An 11,460-nucleotide genomic window follows, 5' to 3' on the forward strand; every position below is an offset into this window, starting at 1 on the left:
TGGGCAATTTGCCATTTCCTCATAGAACTATGTTCTTGCTCTTTCATTTCAGCTACTACCCATGAAACTCTTGCTTTCTGTCTGTCAAGGTGAGGAGTGCTTAAGATCTCAAGACACGATTAGGTTAGATTATTCTGCTGATTTCAAACCCCACCATATCCACATAACATGCGCTCCAATGATCCCCCACAAATGGTATTCACTCTTATTTGTAAGACAAGTGAAAAGAACTGAAAAAGCACCTTGGGGTTCCTGCTAGGTGCTTGGCCACACACATGCTTCCTTTCCTGCAGAAGGCACCATTTGCAATTCTACAATGCCTCATCCATGATGTAAAATGGTGGCATAAGTTCTCATTCCTTAGGCAGAGGTAGTCAAGCACTAGGTGTAGGGGAGGGAATTTGGCAGGAGTCTCATTACTTGTAGCTGGACCTTTTTCCCAAGGCCACAATCTACACAGGAAAGAGCTGGCTTGTGAATCAAGATCTCCTTGCTCAGGGTACACAACACAGGTGATGGAGACTTTAACGCTGTGCATCAAGATGGTTTAAAATGAGATGGTTTGCATCACAGAATAGATGAGAAAAATGACATTTACTCTTCAGTTCCTTGTTCAGAATTATTCAGGTAAAATCCAGTAAACATCAGGGGAGCTCCAGGAGGCAAAATTTTCCAACTTGGCCTTTTGTTTTAAATGCTTCTGCTACAAGGTTACAATAAAAATGTAAAAACTAAGACTCCTTTGGTGATGTTAATTCAGCTGCCTGAACTTCTAGAATATTTTTCCCTCAGTTTCAAATGTCCCACTATACATACTCCACAAAATACAGTGCAGTTCTATACACCAACTAAATACTGCTTTGCCAGCCTTTGCTTTCATGCCTCCTAATGCCTTTAATTTACCTATACAACCTGAAGTTCACATTCCCATACATGTATAGCAACTTTTTAAATTCAACGTATTAAAATCCTGCTCCAGGCTTCTCCTGTGATCATCCTCTTCCCATTTATCTTTCAGACAGCAATAAAAATATGTAAATATTAAGCCACAAAAACTGTATTACTGTAATGTTAAGGATGTGACTAACACCCACAAAATGCCAGAGGTTTCAAAGTCAAGGCTGCATGTTGAGCTTGACTCTTTCAACACTCATGTTAAGTAAAATTCAATTAAAAAAGCTCTGATGAGCTGCAGATAAGATTATTTTACTACCACTACTACATGTAATAGTTGAATTATGTGAGTGCTTGCAACCTTAGCAGTGTCCATGCAGCATGGGCTAGAACCACAGTTTCATCCGAAATGAATACAGCCTAGGTTCGGGGAAAGCTGAAAAAAATGAATAAATAGCTGCCACCCCACCTCTTTCTATATGATTCTGTGACTACTGGGCACAAGGGTCAGCCTCCTGGCACAGCAGAAAACAGCTTAAGGCTGTTCTGATTTATACTAGTTGTTAAAAGACCCAAGAAAACAGAAGTGGGTAGGTGAAAGCTAGCAATATATTTTTACGAATTGAAGCTCTGCACCACAAGATGCTATTCACAGGACTTGAGAACAGCGATGATTAAACATACAGGATAGATTAATGAGCAAAATTCCCTGATATCTGTGGTGAAAGAGCTTTAGGTACAGGTAATGAGAAGAGATTAGAAGAACCTGGACTATTCTACATGAAAAAGACTTAGGACTTGTACATCTGAGAATACATTTCGACTCATGCAAAGTAAGCCCAAATAAAGAAGATCACAATTCTAGTAAGTATGTGATTAAGTGCAATACTCTTTTCACAGCTATCTTAAATGCTTTACAATATTAACTGATTAAGCCTCCCACAGAACATTTGCAAGTATGTATCTGTAGTTTACAAATACAGTTTTATGTGGCTTGCCCAAGGTTGCAAAACTAGACTGGTGAAATCAAATGCTTTGTCCCAGGCAGTGCTCAGCAAACCCTTGCTGCTTAGATTGGTTGAAATTGGATGTGAAATTCTGTCATTCTCATTTGTACTTTGAGCCATCCCCAATCCCCTTTGTGGAAAACAAAAAGATTGCATAAAGAATGATATATAAAGAGCTTTCTAGAAGCAAACTAAATGAGAATTTTGCCAACATTTGAAGGTAGGATGATAATTAAAACCTGACTGTCCAAAATGTGTTACTGATCCAGCAGCCCTATTGATTTGTGTTCAGGTTTAAGTAGGTAAGCAACCTTCTTCTCAATAAATATGAGTTTTATTTTTCCTAAGTGGCATATAGGTAGATTGAAAAACACACTTCCTTTTTCCCTGAAAAAGGGAAACTGTAGTCATAACTGTAGTCATAACAGAAAAATTGCTAAAAATATCTGTAGATAATTAAAAACATAGAGTTAGTGAAAATACATTATTTCATTTACTATTAAAGAAATTACTGATATACAAGTTTAGCACTTATGTATTGTTTACAATTTACTACAAACTGTCCTCTTTATTGGAGAGAAAGCTTTGCAGAATCAAGCTGAAGATAATAATTTATTGCTTTTTATCAACCGTCTTTGAAAATCAGGCCCCAAAGTCCTAATTAACTGACATTAGCGGTTTCGTACCTCTTAGAGCAAACAGTATCAGATGTGAATTACAAATGGGTATATCTCTGCCCCAAACCTGTGTTCGATCTCTGATAAAAAGTGTAGTTGCAAAGAAAATATTAATTAAAGTAAGGTGCTTTGTTTATATAGTTCTCTCGCTCTATGTGTACTTAGTGAGAAACAGATTTTTTTTAATCCAAAGGCAGAAGTAAATTAGCAAAAAAGCACAGGAAAGTGTATTTCAAGTAGGATTATTATCCCTCTTTTCTTTTTCTATGTTACTTTTGATATTTAAACTATAGAAGCACTTTCATCATAAAGGAAAACTGAACAATGACATGAGAACAAAATAATTAATTCAAAGCAACCACATGGAAGTCTGTGCCTAGTAGTCAGGAAATTGTAGGTACTAGTATTTTCTGCTGTCGGATACAGAAAGTAGCTACATATTCTTGAAAACTGCTTTACCTACAGGGGGAAAAGAGGCATTGACACAGATTAGTCCCCAGATAATAGGGTGCTCCTCCATTTTCTGCTACCCTTCTGTTGCCTAAGAATCTATTAGCTGGACCCAATTTTCTAGCAGGGAAGGACAGAGAAATTATACATAGGCTTTATTTATCTATTTGTGATTTGTTTATTTATTTTTACACTGCCTTATTTTCACTGGCAAACTGGCATGCACATTCTGATTTTGATAGGGAATTAGCATTTAAATGTGGAGACATAAATGTAGTGGCAACCAGATATGGATTGGTAGCTGTGTAATCACTCATCTCAGCAAAGGAAATTACAAGAGAACTTCTGCTATCAACACTCAGATGCTACAGCTATAGGCCTGTAAGGTATACTAAACAGAAGACTTCATCAGTTACAAAACAGAAAGTGTTCATTTGCCTTGAAATATAAACAAGACACATGAGAAGGAGGAGCCAGTTTGCAATGACTTCTTTTAAATTCCTTCTCCAACGATTCCACACAATGTACAATTACTGGCATTGTAGCAGCTTAATCTTGTCTGTTCTCAAACCACAATAAATATCTTGGTCATAACCTTAATGAAGTACATAGTTCTGATTTTGATCTTACATTAACTTTTCACAAGTCAGGAGTTCCTCTTGATTTAAGCTAGTATGCAAAGAGATCAGAGTCAGACGTATATCTAGAAAACAACTATAGATCTCTCTGGGCATAATTCAAAGACAACACAGGTTGTATGTTGGTTTTGTTGTTGTTTGTTTGTTTTTTTTTTTCTTCTGGCAACCATTGTGGTCTCCTTCATAGAAGGTTGCGAGAGGACATGCATTCAGACATGCTGGAATGTAGTCTAATCTCCTCATTTTGATCTTTAGAAAATAAAGATGTCTTTATTTACTTTTCTTTTTTACACACATTGTCTTTCAATATATAAATACTTTAAAAGGAGGAGAGAAAGGCTGGAAATTGACAAAAAAAAAAAAAGAAGACACTGCTTTAATTGTCTAATCAGCTCAACCTTTGGGAGAACAACACTAACCTTTGGACACATGCCAACAACTGCCATTTAGGTATTTACATCTGTTTATCCTCTCAGTCAAATATCTTTTGTCTTAGGTTTGACATGGGAGTACAAATGTTCTGACCCTTACAAGCGGTTCTCAAACACTGGATAAAAGACTTCTTTTCCCCTTTTCTAAAAGGATGAACACATACTTTTACTCTCCCTTATTCCTCTTTACCAGTTATATGCTTCTGAGGCAGTTGTTGACACGACCTGCATAATTCAGTTTATGTGTGTGACTAGAATTTCTCAAAGACTCTACTGGACTTTGCAGCTAGCCTAAGTTAACCCTCTACAACTCGGTCACAATTCTTTAACGTATGCTTTTACTTTGCAAATCATACCATCATGTTAGCATTGCCGAATATAATGTGCAAAACTTTTAGGATTTGGGGGAGGATTGGTTGTAAGACCTAGAAGTCTATCTATCTGGAGACAAATTCCATTGAAGTATGCATGACTGGCTTTCTTATAAAAAATAAAAACAACAGAAAAATCACTTGTTCAGTGTGCATGGTTTTTCATGTCCATATGCTATTCAACAGATAGTGAAGGCAGTAAAAAATAATTATCGGAAATGGCAACCTTTGCAATTCCTCTCTTCCCTGGCATGAAAACTGGATTTTTTCCTCAATAGGGACACCACCTTGCCACTAATAAAGCCATCATTTAAGTACGTAAATAATCATAGCTCTATTGTGGTTTTAAAGAACTCGGTGAATATCATGTTTCAGCAATCACTGAATGTTTTCTTCAGGTCTGGTATGAAACACAGCAATAAAGTTATCTCTCAGCTTTATAGAACCCAAGCTATTTGATGGTGTCTCTCTAAGATCAAATGGAAATTAAAATCTGCGGAGGAAGTTCAAATGAAGCTTCCAGCTAGAACTGCAACATAAAAAGTTCCAAGTTAATTGATAAACTTCAGGCAGAGAAAGAAGCCTCTAGGCTTGGCTTGGCTGTTCTCTCAATCTACAGCAAACTCAAATACTTCTCAGCTTTAATCATGTGTGTAGTTGGAAAGAGAACCAGGAGGTCTCCCTGAGCTCTGCACCTTTCCTGGCTGCCTACACAGACTGATAAACAGAAACTTTGACAAGGATTTTGTGGCTACCCGCCACGGCCAGTAATCCTCACTTTTGTGTCTGGAGGAAAGAAACAAACTCCTATCACTGGTAAAACCAATTAACATTTTTACAAAATTTGTCAAAATTTTCACAAAAAAAAAGCTGCTGTCATTTGTTTCATCACTTTCATAAAGAATAATACTCAGACCTAAGCCAATCATGGAAAATTATTCTTGAATAAGGATTTTTTAAAATCAGGAGACTGGAGGATACAGTCCACAGGACAGTAAACCTCCTTTCTCAGAGAACAGGAGCTGAGTCAGAATTCATAGCATGAAACTTAGCTGGTAGGCTCTGCTTCTTTTCCTTTTCAAGTGCTGGAAATGTGATTTATTACAACAATTAGTTCTGATCATTTTCAATCTCTCCTAGCTTCAATATTGATATTTCCCTTCAGGTTGAAGATGGCAGCCACAAGCATTGGCTGGCCAAAACTCCTAAAGCTGGTGTCATTGTGAAACATTGTGAAAACATTGGTTCTGAGTACAAGACCTTTAAGAGGGGGCATATGTTTTTCTGTGTGTCTGAAACAGTGCACGTGTAAAGAACAACATTACTGTTACTTATGTAAGTAAAATGGGTGTCTTCAGTATCTTTCACTGATAATATTTGCACTTAGAGAAAATAAAAGGGGCAGGTAGCAGGGTGTTCACCCTAAATGACCCAGTGCCCTAGAGTACCTTTGTGGTCCCAAATAACATGGAATTTTCATTTTCCGGTTTGAGAGTCATTCTCCTCACCAAGCCATTATGAAAACTACAGCTCTCTGAAGTCTAGGGCAATGTGCTGGAGTTTTGTTTGGGTTTTTTTATTTGAAGTTGTTGCCAGGAAAGGCAAGCTAATTGAAATGTGGAGTTGCTTCTGTCATTTAATAATTAGCAAGCACTCAGAAAATATATTATTCATTTCTTAAAACATAAATAATTAAGATGTAATAATGACACTTTTATAAATAACATTTCGTTCTCTGTGAATACTCTCCAGGATTTCCTTACATCCTAAACCTACACCTTGCTCCCAGCTAGTAAATGCCTTTTCTGCTGCATTCACTGAAAGCAAATGGGGTAAAGGGATCACAACTTCCTTCCCATTTAGATATCTGTGGGAACATCTTTAGGAGCTTTTCCCCCACCATGCCGAGAAAATTAGTCCTTTTTAAGCAGCCAGACTCTTAGGCATTCATATTATACAACCAGAATGGGTTTCAACCAGAATGCATCTGCAAGTGGGTTTTTTTAACATGTAAAAACATGTAAGCATCAAACAGTTATAATTTTGGGAACCCAAAGCTTACAGGCTAAGGAAATGAGTGAGTACTAAAAGTGGCAGGTCTATGTTTCCATTAAAGATTTTGTAGCTTGTTTGGCTTATTTTTAAGTGAATATTAAACGAAGATACAGCTAGGCAGAATTCCAGGAAAGCATGTTCTCTTATTTTACGATCAAAGAGCCCAGTCCTGCAGACAATAACTGCTGGATATAGTCCCAATGTGCTTCAATCTCCTCTCTCTCCTGCACCCATATAGGGCCTTTGGAGCTCAGTCTATGGTCCCTTTCACTCTGCAGTGGCAGCTTAAATATATACAGTGCTTCAGAGCAGTATAATAAAGCTACAGTATAAATTAAAATAATCCCAACCACTTTAATGAACTTATTCTTGCTTTATACTAGTTCAAATATAAGGAAATCAGGACTAGTTACTTTCTGGGAGTATTCATGGTTGTAAACCATTTGGAATTTATTCTCTTTTCTGATAGTATAAAGCTGACTTAAAGCCAATGCAAATGTAATTTACATTAAGAAATTTTGTCAGTCTTGTGTAAGCGCATATTAGCATAGATGGGAAGCATAAAAACTGCAAGTGCAAGCTTTACCATAGTATTGTCATGAATCAACAGCATAATTTTGTTAAGTTCTCTCATTCTTATATTAAAATAAATCTTCAGTACCTAAGCTGAAACAAGTAAAAGCAGTGGGTAGAATAGAGACTTGCCCACTTACCAAAGTCCCTGAAACTCTCCAGGGAAGTGTTGAAGAGCAACACTAGGGATCCGTAAAAACTGCCCCAGAAAAATGGGAAGATAACAAAACATGAGTACAGGCAACATTACAGGTCTCCTGCTGCAAGGTACAGAGGGCAAAGGAAAACTGATGAGAACATGCCCAGGTGGAACCAAGAGCGTTAAGGTTAGCAAAAACCAAAACCAGTGGATCAGATCATCATGGGTCTCAGCCACACTAATGCTTTGCAGAAAACAACAGAAGGAGGCAGTGGAAAAGTTTGCCAATAATCTGGCATATTAACTGAATGATGACTGCAGTCTTGGTGCAGTTCTGTCTAGCCCAACCAAATGGTTTCCTTCATTGATGCCAGCTACATTATCAAGTATATCAGTAACCATATCAGTTGTAACATGTACAGAATTGCTGAAATTAACAGAAACCCAGAGCTTGGAAAGAGTTAAAACACATTATTAGACACAGAGCCAAAATCAAAGGGCCTTCACCCGTCCTACGGGTGGTGCTATCTCAAAGTATAATCACACCCTGGGGTGGCATAATGCTTTTTATCAACTAACTTGACTATATTTGCGATGGGCAAGACAGGGACTTTTGTTTAGCATGCATTTAAATGCTGCCGAGCAAGAACTGCAGCTGTGACAACTGTTCAGTACAGATCTCAATTGGATAAAAAAAGAATGTAATAAATCAATGAATAAAAGGTGTGTGAAAACACAGACCCACAGGATCATAGACCCTCCTTGTCATAAAGAAATGCATGACACTGAAGGAAGGTAGGAACAGAGGAGAAAACAAACAAGAAGCATTGTAAGATTTGGCAATCTAGAACTTTTTACCTATTATTTTACATCTGTATAATTTCCCCAGCAGAAGTCTGAATTAACTGGTTGTCGTGGTTTAAACCCTAGCCAGACAGCTTGTTCACTCACTCCCAGTGAGTGGTGCCGGGATGAGAGCAATCGAGGGCCCCCCCCCCCCCCCCCCTCCCCGGGGCTCTCCACTTCCCCGCTCCCGGCGGAATGGAGAGGAGGATCGAAAGAGTGCAACTCCCACGAGTTGAGACAAGAACAGTCCAGCAACCAATGTACAACACAAATCACCACTGCTACTACCAACTACAACAATGATAAGAGAAAATAACAAGGGAAGAGAATACAATACCACCGGCCAAGAAACGAGTCCCACTCAGAAGCCCGTGTCCTTCCGGGTAACTCCCTGTTACCCCCCACCCCAGGCATGATGTGCTGTGGTATGGAATACCTCTTGGGCTAGCCTGGGTCAGGCACCCCGTCTCTGCTTCCTCCCGGCTTCCCCTCCTCCCTGGCAGAGCATGAGCCTCACAAAGTCCTTGGTCAGGGTAAACATCACTTAGCAACAACCGAAAACATCGGTATCACCAGCACTGTTCCCAGGCTGGAAGTCAAAACACAGCACTGCACCAGCTACCACGAAGGAGAAACATGACTGCTACTGCTGAACCCAGGACACTGGTCTGCTAGTTAGCAATACAGGAAAATGCCAGCCATGACCAAGGTGCAGAAAAGAACATAGTTTATTTTCCTTTTATTCTGGTCTGATCTACAGTGACAAAAGAGAAATGAAACTTTGCATGGTTCCATGAGATGTGCCTCTTGTTATCACTTATATTGACTTTACAGCAACGTCCAGATTCGAGCACCTAGAGCATCCCTACTAAGGATGTGCAGTAAGAGATGGCTAACAAGACCCAAACCCCCTCAACAAGGTTGAAAAATTAAGCTGTGTGAAGAGTATTAGTGAAAAGTAACCCTTCTCTTTCTTTTGCCTTACAAAAAAAGATAAAGATAAGAGATCCAAAGCTCCTGCCATTGAACTAAAGGCTCTATATGCATAGAACCAAAAAAAAAGGACTTGAATTTTCACAGTGCATTGGCATACTGTGCAATTTAATGCCAGAATAGGTCAGTAAGTCAAATACCATAACTAGATTTTTTAAAGGGCTATATGTTTCATGACAACTAGCAACATTTGAAGCTATCTGAACTAAGATAATAAGGATAATCAAATCTCATGCTTCACTCTACAGGAGCTGAGAAAGAATTTTTCCTCCATGTGCTAAATGCACTTTTGGTAGGTCAATTTATTTCTTTGCAAAGAGGAAAGTTTCCTTTTGCCAGATATTTCCTGTGCTGAGAAGAACATACCAGCTTGCTGTGCCAGGTATGCCGAAAACTATTTAGAGGTCTGGCTCAGAAGGGAAATCCACTGTATGTGAATTTAAGCTAATACATTTTATCTTGCAAATGGGGCAGATGAAGAAAGCATACACAGTTGGTTACAGCAGGTCAGCTGACAGGCACTAATTTGTTGAACTGCTGTAATGTAATCATATCCCATACTGTGCCTGTATCCTGGGGAGGAGAGGGACAAATAGCTGATCGTGCTAAGATGCCATGAGGTAAAGCCAGTGTGGGTTTTTATCCACATCTTTTTGGATTTTCACAGACTGCCTACACTGTGCAAGCAAGTGCTTTTGTCAGTACTTTTTAACAGCAGGCTGCTGTGTAATTTTAGAGTCTTCTTGTTCTTCCTCTGCTTCTCCTTATAAACACATTCACACACAAACACACTTTTACAGAGATAAATCCTACATAGCCATATTTGTTTCTCAAGGCTGTCTAATGTGGAGAATATTAACACTCAGATGGAAATTATCCTTTGGGTGAATGCTCTGAGAGCATTGGAAATTGTTTACACACATGTCCACAACATCCACGGTTCCACAGACAGACACAGGTAGGTTGTAAGAGCAATCGGGCTACCATCTGTGTTTGGCAGAAGATTTCTAACCACTTTGCTGTTTTCTCTCTCTCGTCTCTCTTAGTGTGAAGAGACAGAGGAACCCATGGAGATTCGGTGAGAATTTAAACAGAACATACTGAAGGCTGCACTGTCAACTGTGGATGCAAAGCAGATGAAAAATGAGTACTGAAGCAGCAACTGAGCTATGGATTCAGAATTGATCTCTGAAGTGGCTAACACAGGCAGCAGCTATAAGGGCTCAGTTGGCCCTCCCTTGATCCCCCATGCCCAGCTCTACTTCTGTATGCAAGATTTTACTGTTCACAGCACCTGGTTGCTGTTGATACTAACTTGAACAGCTCTCTAAAGTACATGATGAAACAAGTCTTTGAATGAAGAATGTTGACTTCCTCTGCTTTCTGAAAATGCAGCCATTCTTTGTATTTACCTTTAAAATAGTGACAGCAAAATTTGGATTATAAAGAATGGTTGTTCTCTTCTTGATGTCTGTCATGTTAATATCATACACATGTTATCTCCCCTTTTCCTATAGCTTTGCAGGATAGATCTCCTTTGAGTAATTTGAAAGTGGGATATGCATATTTGAGCTTCTTTCTTCTACAAAAACTAAGGGCCTTGGACACAAATACAGTGTAGGCACCGGAATGATGATCTCTGTTACTCCAGAACTGAATGCAATACTCTTCCAACAAAGATATCTATAGAGCTATAGGAAGGAGAAGAGAGTAAGAGGGAGAACCTTATTTTCAATGTGGCTCTCTAGAGATGAACAAGTCTGCAAGTCAGGATATATGTGTTGGCTTCAAATAGTTTTATCTTGCACAGAAGAAACAATTGAAGGAAGAACTCTCCTATTTTCTTAATAGAGAATTTCTCTTCCACACTTCTGCCAGCAGCAGTGTAGCTCACTGTACACAAGTTAACATTACTGCATTATTTAGAAAATGTATGCAAATAAATGATCTGCATGGTCTTTCGCCAAGCTTTTAGGTCTCGAGAAGACTAGGAATTTAAAGAAAATATCCAGTAACTCAAATGAGTTATCCATTACTTCAGGGTCTTGTTGAAGTTTTTGATTATATGGTCCAATTTGCCATTTTGTTCTGAAACTCATAAGGTTTGTGTGATTATGGATAGAAATCTCACTCAGTAAGCGGAGCCAGTAAACAGTAAGATCAAGCCAGAGACTGTTCTGCCTCTTCAGCAAAAATGCAAAATTCTGATTGTAAAAATTTTTAATGGGCGATTCTTTCTTATCTATTTATTGAAATAGTGTAGGACAAGTTGAGATAAGCTCTAAAGAGAAAAAAAAAACAAACCAGCAAAGCTGACAAAACTGACAATAAAATATTCACAAAATGTACTGGGGATGTAGCCTCTACATCCCAGACTAATACTTTT

At 38.6% G+C, this 11,460-nt stretch overlaps 1 long non-coding RNA gene across 1 annotated transcript; it reads left to right on the forward strand.

Annotated features, from left to right (window-relative positions):
- The first annotated feature begins 373 nt into the window (after positions 1-373).
- LOC133274794 (uncharacterized) lies at positions 374-10,538 on the forward strand. The gene is made up of 2 exons (XR_009745271.1): positions 374-512; positions 10,121-10,538. It is a non-coding gene; the product is annotated as an uncharacterized LOC133274794 (long non-coding RNA).
- The last annotated feature ends 922 nt before the right edge of the window (positions 10,539-11,460 follow it).

The sequence above is a fragment of the Pezoporus flaviventris genome, unplaced genomic scaffold, assembly GCF_033815535.1.
Source record: "Pezoporus flaviventris isolate CSIRO_AGI_PZ_B2104156 unplaced genomic scaffold, CSIRO_AGI_Pfla_v1 ptg000036l, whole genome shotgun sequence".
NCBI lineage: Eukaryota > Metazoa > Chordata > Aves > Psittaciformes > Psittacidae > Pezoporus > Pezoporus flaviventris.